We start from the raw sequence: 10,000 nt of genomic DNA on the forward strand, positions 1-10,000 counted from the left end.
GCTAATTGATGCTAACATGCTATTTAGGCTAGCTGTATGTACATATTGCATCATTATGCCTCGTTTGTAGGTATATTTGAGCTCAATTAATTTCCTTTACATATGTCCTCTGTGTATTTAATGTATATTAGCATGTCTCATGACACATTATCAGTATGTAATATTGGCTGCATTTCTGACAGTTGTTTGTGTGCCATGTTGTTCCAGACCACAGCAAACGTTACCCAGCTTATAAAGATTGTAATAAATCCGTTAGAAGAAAGCAGCCTGCCGTTTCCTATAACTTGGACACACACATCTTTACCTTTGGCCATTCAAAGACAGTAATTTCCAGGAGTTATCTCACCCTCTGAGAAATCTCTGTTTTGCTAATGTTTTCCAATGTTATAAAAATGTGTAGAATAAATATTACATTTAATCATTTCTGTCAACGAAGATTTGCATCTGTCTGCGACATATAGTCATTTTGATAGTAGGCTATTATAGCTAATATAGACACTTACATCATGTGTTCCCTTTATTGTAAGACTTATATAAGGTGTTAAATTTTGTTTGGCTCCAGACAGATTTTTTTTTTTTTGTATTATCGGTACACCCCTGACCTAGGTCAAAGGTGAATATTACAGCAAGGTTAAACATGTTAAACACAAAAAAAACAGATTTTTTTCACAGTTTGCATCTGATCCTCTACAAAATTGGGGAACATGTAGTTGGTAGCCACTTATGTGTAACTTTTTTTTGGTGGTGATTAACCGTGACTTTAAAGGGGACCTACGATCATTTGTATCTACATTTAAAACACTTTTTTGTGGTCTAAAAAATATTTCTTGGATATACTTTGGTGTAAATTATGCGTAAATTTTGCTCCACAGTCCCTTTTGTAACCCTCTCCAAAAGTGTAATCATTTGTCTTTTGTAAATGTACACAGTTTAAATGTATATTTTAAAGATGTCGCTGCAATTTCTTTCCCAGGCACGGTCGAAAATAAACTTCATAAACATTATATAGGTTCACCTGATACCAACGTTAGTAATTTCCATGCCCTCTGGCTGAGAGCTTGACTTAATGTCAAATAAGTATATGTCCACCTCGTTGTGACGCCACTACATAGCCAGAAGCATTTAAAACTACGTGCAAGCTCACGCATAATGCATGAACCCTATGACCTGATGCTTTGATGTTGTTTAATACGAGTATCCAACATTGTAAGCATTTATAATTAAAAAAAATACAAAATTCATCATAGATCCCCTTTGAGGGCATTGCCTTAGGTCATCCGAGTAGGCGTCATTAGTTTGTGCTCATAGACTTGAAGTGATCTTGAATTGGTGCCAAAACCCCAAATATTTATACTCTAAAACCTGGGCAAGGATGGTTTCGCCCTATCGTAGTGAGAAAAACAACTGTTTTAATGCAAACGAGCAATCCTAACTGTCAAAGAGACCACCTCCTCTGTTCAGGGATGGTTTTTCAACCTTGACATAGATGGCTTCCCTAATTCCTCTTTCGTTCCATCCATCCTCCCTGTCCAGAATCTGTACATTTTTGTTCTCAAAGGAGTGCTCTTTCTCCCTGAGATGCAGGTAGACAGCTGAGTTTTGGCCTGAAGAGTTTGCCCGTCTATGCTGAGCCATGCGTCGTCTTAGTAGTTGTTTTGTTTCCCCAATAAATTAATCAGTACATTCATCATTACACTGGATAGCATACACCACATTGTTTTTGTGGGTGTGGGGTGTCTGGTCTTTATGATGCACCAGTATCTGTCTCAGGGTGTTGCCTGGTTTGATATGTACTGGGATGTTGTGTTGGTTAAAAATTATTCTGATTTTCTCAGATAGACCTGATATATATGGAATGACAGTATGTTTGCGTCTGTCACCTTTTTCCTCCTCATCCACTCTGTTCTTGTTATTTCTGGAACCGGATGCACTTTTACAAACGACCAGCTAGTCAAAAAGTAGGTATTGATCGGTATGTGTGGGTTTTCGGTAAATGGAGGCCCCCGTTTTCTCCAATGTAGACATCACAGTCCAAATAAGGCAACTTACTGTCTTTGACATCTTCACGTGTGAACTTGATGTTTTGGTTCACTGAGTTAATGTGCTCAGTGAAGGCTTGCAGTTTCTGATTTTCACCCCTGTGTCATCCACATATCTGTACCAATGACTTGGTACTGTTCTCTTAAAACAGCTCAAAGCTCTCTTTTCCATGTCCTCCAGTAAAGGTTTGCTACTATTGGCGAGTCAGGTGATCCCATGGCACAACCATGTTTTTGTCGGTAAAACGTTCCCATGATTTGAAAGTATCTAGTTTTAAGGCAAAGTTCCAGCAAAAGGTCAATCTGTTCTGGGTTTAGTGTGGATCTAACCTGTAAGGTGTGATCCCCTAGTCGGAGGATGACGTGGAATGAAACCATAGTTTCATTTTCGTCCAGTTTTACATCTCTGATCTTCGCTACAAAGTTTTTCTCATTACAATAGGACGAAACCGTCCTATTGTCTAGGCACACCCTCCTGGATTTTTGGAGTATAAATGTTTGGGGTTTTGGCACCAGCCACTGGAATAGGTCTGACCAATCTAAGTCTATGAGCACGAACTGATGAAGCCTACTCGGATAAGAGGCGAAACATCTTCAAAGACAGTCCAGTTGCGATCGATTGAATGCCCTGAGGTGACAATGACCTGGATGAATGAGAACATTCATAGACACGTTCTACTTAACATTATGAATGACTTCCACACCTGTAATTACAGTAATACCTCAACTTTCGAGCTTAATTGTTTCTGTGACAGAACTCTTTACTCAAAACACTAGTATCTCGAGTCATTGTCATCCATTGAAATGAATTCAAATACATTTTTTGGGTGTTTGGCCTTGTTAGAATTCCAAAACAACACCATTTTAACATATAACATGCCTTTTAAAAGAAAATCTAACTTTTTGATCCGAAATATTGTATAAAATCAATACAATAGAATACAGTATTAACAACTGCAGTAGTTTTATGAAGTAATGTAACAATAAGTACATAATTTACCTTAGACTGCGGACTTTTACGGTATCTTCTTCCAGTTGCTCCTCTGTCAAACACACCACCTTTCCATATTTTCATGTACACATGTCCGCTGTTAATATATTTAACATTCTTGACTCATTTTGCTTCAGTATGGCACAGAGTAGCAGTGATATGCTCGCCAAGTCTGCTGCACGCTCTGTCATTTTTTTAATTGTTTCATATAATTCAATGAATGTCATTCATTTCTTATTCTCAGCATTGTCCTTGATGCTCCCTTTCTTCCTTCCCATGGTTGGAAAAACAAAGTTGTGTCCGTGTTTAGCAATAACTTAATGCTTGCCGGTACGATTGGGGGTCACTGTGACATTTGCTACACCAACTACCGACGCGGATCCTTACAACTCAAAGAATAACAATTAGTCGAGAGATTGCTAATATCTCAAAACACTCTAAACGTGTTGTTCCATTGTATTCTATCAATATGCCTTAAAATAATCACGTAATGACCCAGAAAAAAAACCTCACCGGTCTCAAGCGCGAACAAATTTTTCTATAATTTTGTCATGAGACGATTCAGTCTCGAAACCTTCAACAATAAAATGTATCATTCAAACACCCCGTCAATATCCTGTTTACAAGAAATCAAACAAACATAGAGTATGCATGAAAATATGTCCCATGTCTCTTAAAGGCACAGTAATCCAATCTATTACCAGTCATGTTCGACCTAACAAGCACAACATGTTTCTCTGTCTACTGTTAACCACAAGTCATCTGACTTCAGTTAGCCAAACAACAAAGCATCCTGTTTGTCTGACCAACCGGTCTGGGGAATTTTTTTATGATGTTTAGTATTTGGGTGGTTGCACATCTGTACGGTGTTTTACTTTCAGCTACTGTAGCGTTCCGTGCACCTTAAATTTTGTCATAAAACATATTGATATGTTTCATACCACACTCCTCTAAGCAGGCTTTTATGGCTCTCACTTTGCCACTGTCGTGCGGAAACAGAAAATAAATTATCTAACGATAATTGGTAAACTGAATTGAAGTGAAATGCCATGTGCCGCACTACGAGACAGTAAAATAGCAATGTGACAGGCAGCGGTAGAAAATGCGTGTATGGATAAATTGATATTTTGGTAACACTTTAGTATGGGGAACATATTCACCATTAATTAGTTGCTTATTAAAGTAACAAAGACTTCATTTACAGTTATTTGGACACTAGGGGAACATATAAGGGTTGGGGTTGGGGTTGGGGTTGGGGTTAGGGTTACTAATAACCAATAATTCTGAGGTTATTAAGGGAAGACTCTTAGTTAATGGCTTACTGGTTGTATAATAAGGCCATGCAGAATAAGGCATTAATAAGTACTTAATGATGACTAATTAAGAGCCAATATGTTACTAATTTGCATGTTAATAAGCAACTAATTAATGGTGAATATGTGTTCCCCATACTAAAGTGTTACCAATATTTTGTATCATTGGGACTTTTTTACCGTGGCCTAGAAGTACAAAATACTTTTACTTTTCATGTAGCAAATTACAAATTATCACAGAAAACGCAATAACTAAAGACAACACAAAGTACAATTACACAAACCAAAGTAAGAAAACATTAAAATATTCACAATTTTAAAAAAAATGAAATAACAAAATACAAAAACATTTTATAATTAAAGGGGCTGTTTGCAACTTGTTTAAAGTTACATTTTTTAAACCCAAAAACATTACAGGAACATCACCAGTTTATGTTACCATTACTGGTTGAACAGAATATATTGTGTGTATTTTTTTGTTTTTCACAATAACTTTTTATATTGAATAAAAAAATGCTGCTTGGCCAGAGGAATTTATCTGGTGTTTAAGCCTGTCACTCACCTTTGTCCCGTCCACACACACTCACGAAAACGTCCACATGAACAAAAGCAACTGACAATTTGCAATCATGTTGTTGTTGCACTATACATTCAATGATTGCTGGCATTAGCTGGCCAAATCGCTAACATTAGCCAACAAAGCTAACAATGTGCAAAGCTAATGCGCGTGTTATATACAGATGTATACCGGTAGTTTACATATTTACATGCTTAAAGCTGTAAGAGGGCGGGATATAATGCTTAAAACACATTGGAAAGTTAGCGCCCTCTTGGCATCCGCACAAAGATTGCAGTTTAAGAAAACACGTTATCAAGCAAAAAAAACCTCACATTTACCGAAACCGGAAAGGGAATGTCCCAAATCACAGATGAACTAAATCAACTAATGATTGTAAAACTGATTGGCCTATCAATATTTCGTTCTCTGTAATTGAAATTTGTTTCATTAAAAAAATTGTTTTGCACTTCCAGTCCACCATACTTTTCCATTTTAACATGACAATATTTGATTTATTGTATTCTTATAAAAAATAAGACTTTATCCTCATGAGAGTATGTCTTTATTCTCGTCAGACTACCAATTTGCTCTCAAATATTAAAAATATTTTGCGTAGTTATTAGAATTTAGATTTTTTTTTAAGCCTACGACTATCTGACTTTTTTCTCATAAAACTGCAACTTTTTTCATTACGATTTCCATCTTTAATTTTTGTTTTTTGTCCTGTCCAGCTCCTCAGGCAAATCATATCGTTGATGTAGATGCCCATATCGGCTGTTCAGATTTACTTTACAAAAGAGAAGTGTAGGACACTTATTTGACTTTATTAAATGTATTTATATTATCATTTGGTGCAGCCAGGCCGGAGCAGGAGGGGATGGAAAGAGAAAAAAAAAGATGACAGAGGGGAAAATTGTGGGGACAAGAGGGGGATTAGACAGAGACAAAAACAACAACAGCAAACACAACAACAACAACAACAACAACAATAGAGCAACATCAGCAAATATGACATGTACAAATATGATGGTAAAAGTAATAGCAAATAAGCAGTTAGCGAAAATAAAAAACAATACAGAAATGACAATGAGCATTATTACACTACAGATGGAGCAATACAAATACCAATAGAAATAGCGCTATTGATAATGAACAATACCAATACTTTACCTTTATTATCAACAATACAGTTGTTCAAATGCAACAATACATATACGTAATGATAACTTGAGATACGAAAGAATGCAGAAAAATGGAGGGGAAGAAAGAGAAGCAACCTACCTTAACCTTGTAGATTGTTATAGTAACAATAGGTTAAGCTTTGTCAGTGTGCCATGTATTATACCCAGTTTACCCTAGGGCAACAACATTAATATATGTTTGATGAAACGTGATTATGTGCATGAGTGTATGTATGTTGTATATGTACAGAATGTGTATATGTGTTTGTACAGTGATTGTATATGTACAGTATGTCTATATGTGTGTTTGTACAGTGAGTGTATATGAACAGTATGTGTATACGTATGTTTGTACAGTGAATGTATATGTACAGTATGTGTATGTTTGTATAATGAATGTGTGTGTGGATTTACGAACTTTGAGTATGTAAATATGTACTGTATTTGTATATGTATCTTTAATTTTTTAAATAAATTGCTTCTTTATTCTCATAAAAACGCAACTTTTCTTAGGAAATGAAGACTTCAGACCAGGGGTGTCCAAACCGGCATCTTTAATTTGGCCCGTGAGAAGACCGCACAAGTTCAGTTTCAATAAGCAACCCAGCCATGCGGGGTGTTTACATATTAAAATTAAAATAATCATGGGTGTCCATCACGTGGTAATTCTTCACCATCTTGCGGACAGGATAAGAAATTTTTGTCAGTGACCATAATGCATACTTTCTTGCCATTGCCAGCACATCGCTTACTAAAATGACCCAATCCAAACAACCTTTCATTGTCATGGTGCAGAAAAAAATGTAACCAGCACAAAAATTCGACTAACATGTACCCCACATAACACAACGTGCTCACTGAACTTTGTGGATATTATTTAAAAAAAAAAAAAAACGTTCCATCACCATAGAAAAAATTCAACACCCATTTAAATCCCTTGCAAGGCATGATAGGAAAAATGCAAAACAACCTCTGTACACTTATCCATGTTTGACTTTTAGCTGCTTAATTACAACACTTTATATAGGTTGTCATGGAAGTAAATAAGGTAGGAGTTCCACATACTCTTAATATTCAATTATAATAATTATTAATTGTAAATCCATTACATCATTATGATATGTAAAAACACACACACACACACACATCCACACACATATATATATGTATGTACATTTGTATGTGTGTATATATATGTATATGTATGTATGTGTGTGTGTGTGTGTATATATATGTATATGTATGTACTGTATATATATACACATATATATATGTGTGTATATATATACGTATATATACATATGTATATATATGTGTGTATATGTATGTATATATGTGTATATATATATATATACATATATATGTGTATATGTACAGTATATATATGTATATGTGTATGTATATATACATATACATGTATATGTATATATATGTATGTGTATGTATATATATATATATGTACATATACCCATATATATAAATATATTTACATATACACGTATATGTACATGTACACAATTGTATATACATGTGTGTATATATGCATATACACACATATATATATATATATATATATATATATATATATATATATATACAGTATATGTATATATATATGTATGTGTATGTATATATATATATGTACATATACCCATATATTTACAAATACATATGTATGTACATGTACACAATTGTATATACACGTGTGTGTGTGTGAGTGTATATATATATACATATATATATATACATATAAGTGTATATATACACACACACACATACCGTATATATATATATATATATATATATATATATATATATATATATATATACATATATATATATATATATATATATATACATATAAGTATATATATACAGACATTTGTATATATATATATATATATATATATACATATACGTGTACTGTATGTACATATACAGTATCTATATATGTGTGTATATATATATACGTATATATAATATATATATATATATATATATATATATATATATATATATATATATATATGTGTGTATGTATGTGTATGTATATCGTTATTTATAATTTCTGAATAAATTATGTAATAATGTTCATCAGTCAACTCATTGGTGTTCATTTTCAAGCTATCAAGATAAAAAAAAAATCAAAATCAAATCACAAAATGTTATTTATGTAATTTGATCATTTTCTTTGACTGATGTACTAACATCATGTGGTTTATTGTGTACATATGTAGCATCATCTACAAAGATACAAAGAATTGCTATTGCGACATCCAGTGGACACATTTAGAACAGCAGTTTCTTTCATTCAAAAATTTCAGGTTCATTTTTATACTTAGCAAACTCATCCCGCGGGCCGGATAAAACCTGTTCGCGGGCCTGATCCGGCCGTCAGGCCTTACGTTTGACACCCCTGCTCTATTGCCATGTCCTGTCATGCTTGCATGCTGACACTATTGAGCAGTAATCATAGAGAGAATTAGCTTTGGTTCAAAAGATCAACACGTTCGGCTGCATGAAAAGACCCCCCGCCCCCTCTGTTTGTCCCCCCTCCTTCCCATACAAACACATCTCTCCATGGTTGTGCCACAAATAGAGCACTTGGAGCTTAGTGAAGCACTGCTGACGTGTTTCTCACCGGAGAGAATCCAGGGTCCGTCGGGTCAGGAAAACCTGAGAGAGCGACGCTTTGGATGAAAGAACGATACACTGTGTGTGTGTGTGTGTGTGTGTGTGTGTGTGTGTGTGTGTGTGTGTGTGTGTGTGTGTGTGTGAGGGTGAAGAAAATAGCGCCGTAATTTGGCCCCCGTCTGTGTATCTGTCATCGCCTTGTCTGGATACGCGATGGAAGTTTGGGATTGTATGCGTCTTCCCCAGTGATTGGAAGTATGAGACACACGAGTGTGGGGTCGGGGGGGGACCATCATCTCGGACATCCGACCCTTCTATCTAACAAATATTATGCTGTTACGTAACAGTTTTGAGTTTGCGTCCGACACTTCTGACATGTGAACGAGAGAGAAACCGAGATATTTGATGAAATTACGGGGAATAATGGGGGCATTTTGGTAGTCAACACAAACTCCCCATGAGTGACCGTAAAAGGCCACATAGTGCGTGAGTGAATGGGAAGCCTCGGGGGTTATCTCCAAGAAGCACTGCTTTATTTATAGAGTGAAAAAAAGAAGAAGGAAAAAAAAAAAAACAATCCCTCCATCAAGCGCATCCACCCCCTTTTTAACGTTGCACCTCCTCCATGTTCAATTAGCCCCTCATGGGTGGAGTAATGCAATCAGGAGTGACTAGTACAGACCTCGGGAGAGTCCAGCCTCAGTCTGATCCAGACTCCGCACGGGCGCAACCTCCTCACACAGGAAGGTAAGACCAGACTCTGTTCCACTATCCATCCGCCCATCGTCTTCCCTCCCGATCCATCCTTTCACCGCTCGCCATCTTCCCATCTCCAGAGTAACCCTCACCTTTCCATTCTCCATCTCCTCCAACGACCATCCCAACCCTGGTTCTTCCATCCTAAACGCACCCCCCAGTCAGACTTTTCCGGACATTTAAATTTTAGGTTTTGCTGTGGCGGTACTGATGTTGACCAATCCGGCGTGTAGTCATTGTCAACTGGGATAGGCTCCAGCTTCACACAATCAATTTTGGGGAGATTCCTCTTATGATTACATTTTGCAGGCATGCACAGTGGATGGAAATCAGAAAAAAAAAATTCTATTTACTTGGATTTTGATTTTTTTCTAACAATAATTGTTGGTCAGTTCTCCTTGTACGGTACAAACCAGTTAGAAAAGTAGTACTGGTGTAATTTTTTTACATTTCCTGCAAGCTGCTATGAGTTCTTTTAGTAGTATTTACGCGATGCATGTGCTTGGTGTCTAATAAACGTTAATATT

The 10,000-nt window shown here is 35.9% G+C and overlaps 1 protein-coding gene across 2 annotated transcripts in view; it reads left to right on the plus strand.

Annotated features, from left to right (window-relative positions):
* fhl2a (four and a half LIM domains 2a) overlaps positions 1–10,000 on the plus strand; it is a 50,921-nt gene that overhangs the window by 25,855 nt on the left and 15,066 nt on the right. Inside the window, exon 1 of one of the 2 annotated variants that reach the window (XM_061970589.2) lies at positions 9,326–9,464. The exons of the other annotated variant lie outside the window; for it this stretch is intronic. The gene's annotated coding sequence lies outside the window, so the exon portion shown is untranslated. Of the gene's footprint in view, positions 1–9,325; positions 9,465–10,000 lie in introns of those variants that run through there. 2 annotated transcript variants of the gene reach the window in all.

Source organism: Nerophis lumbriciformis, linkage group LG13 (assembly GCF_033978685.3).
Source record: "Nerophis lumbriciformis linkage group LG13, RoL_Nlum_v2.1, whole genome shotgun sequence".
In the NCBI taxonomy this organism is placed as follows: Eukaryota; Metazoa; Chordata; class Actinopteri; order Syngnathiformes; family Syngnathidae; genus Nerophis; species Nerophis lumbriciformis.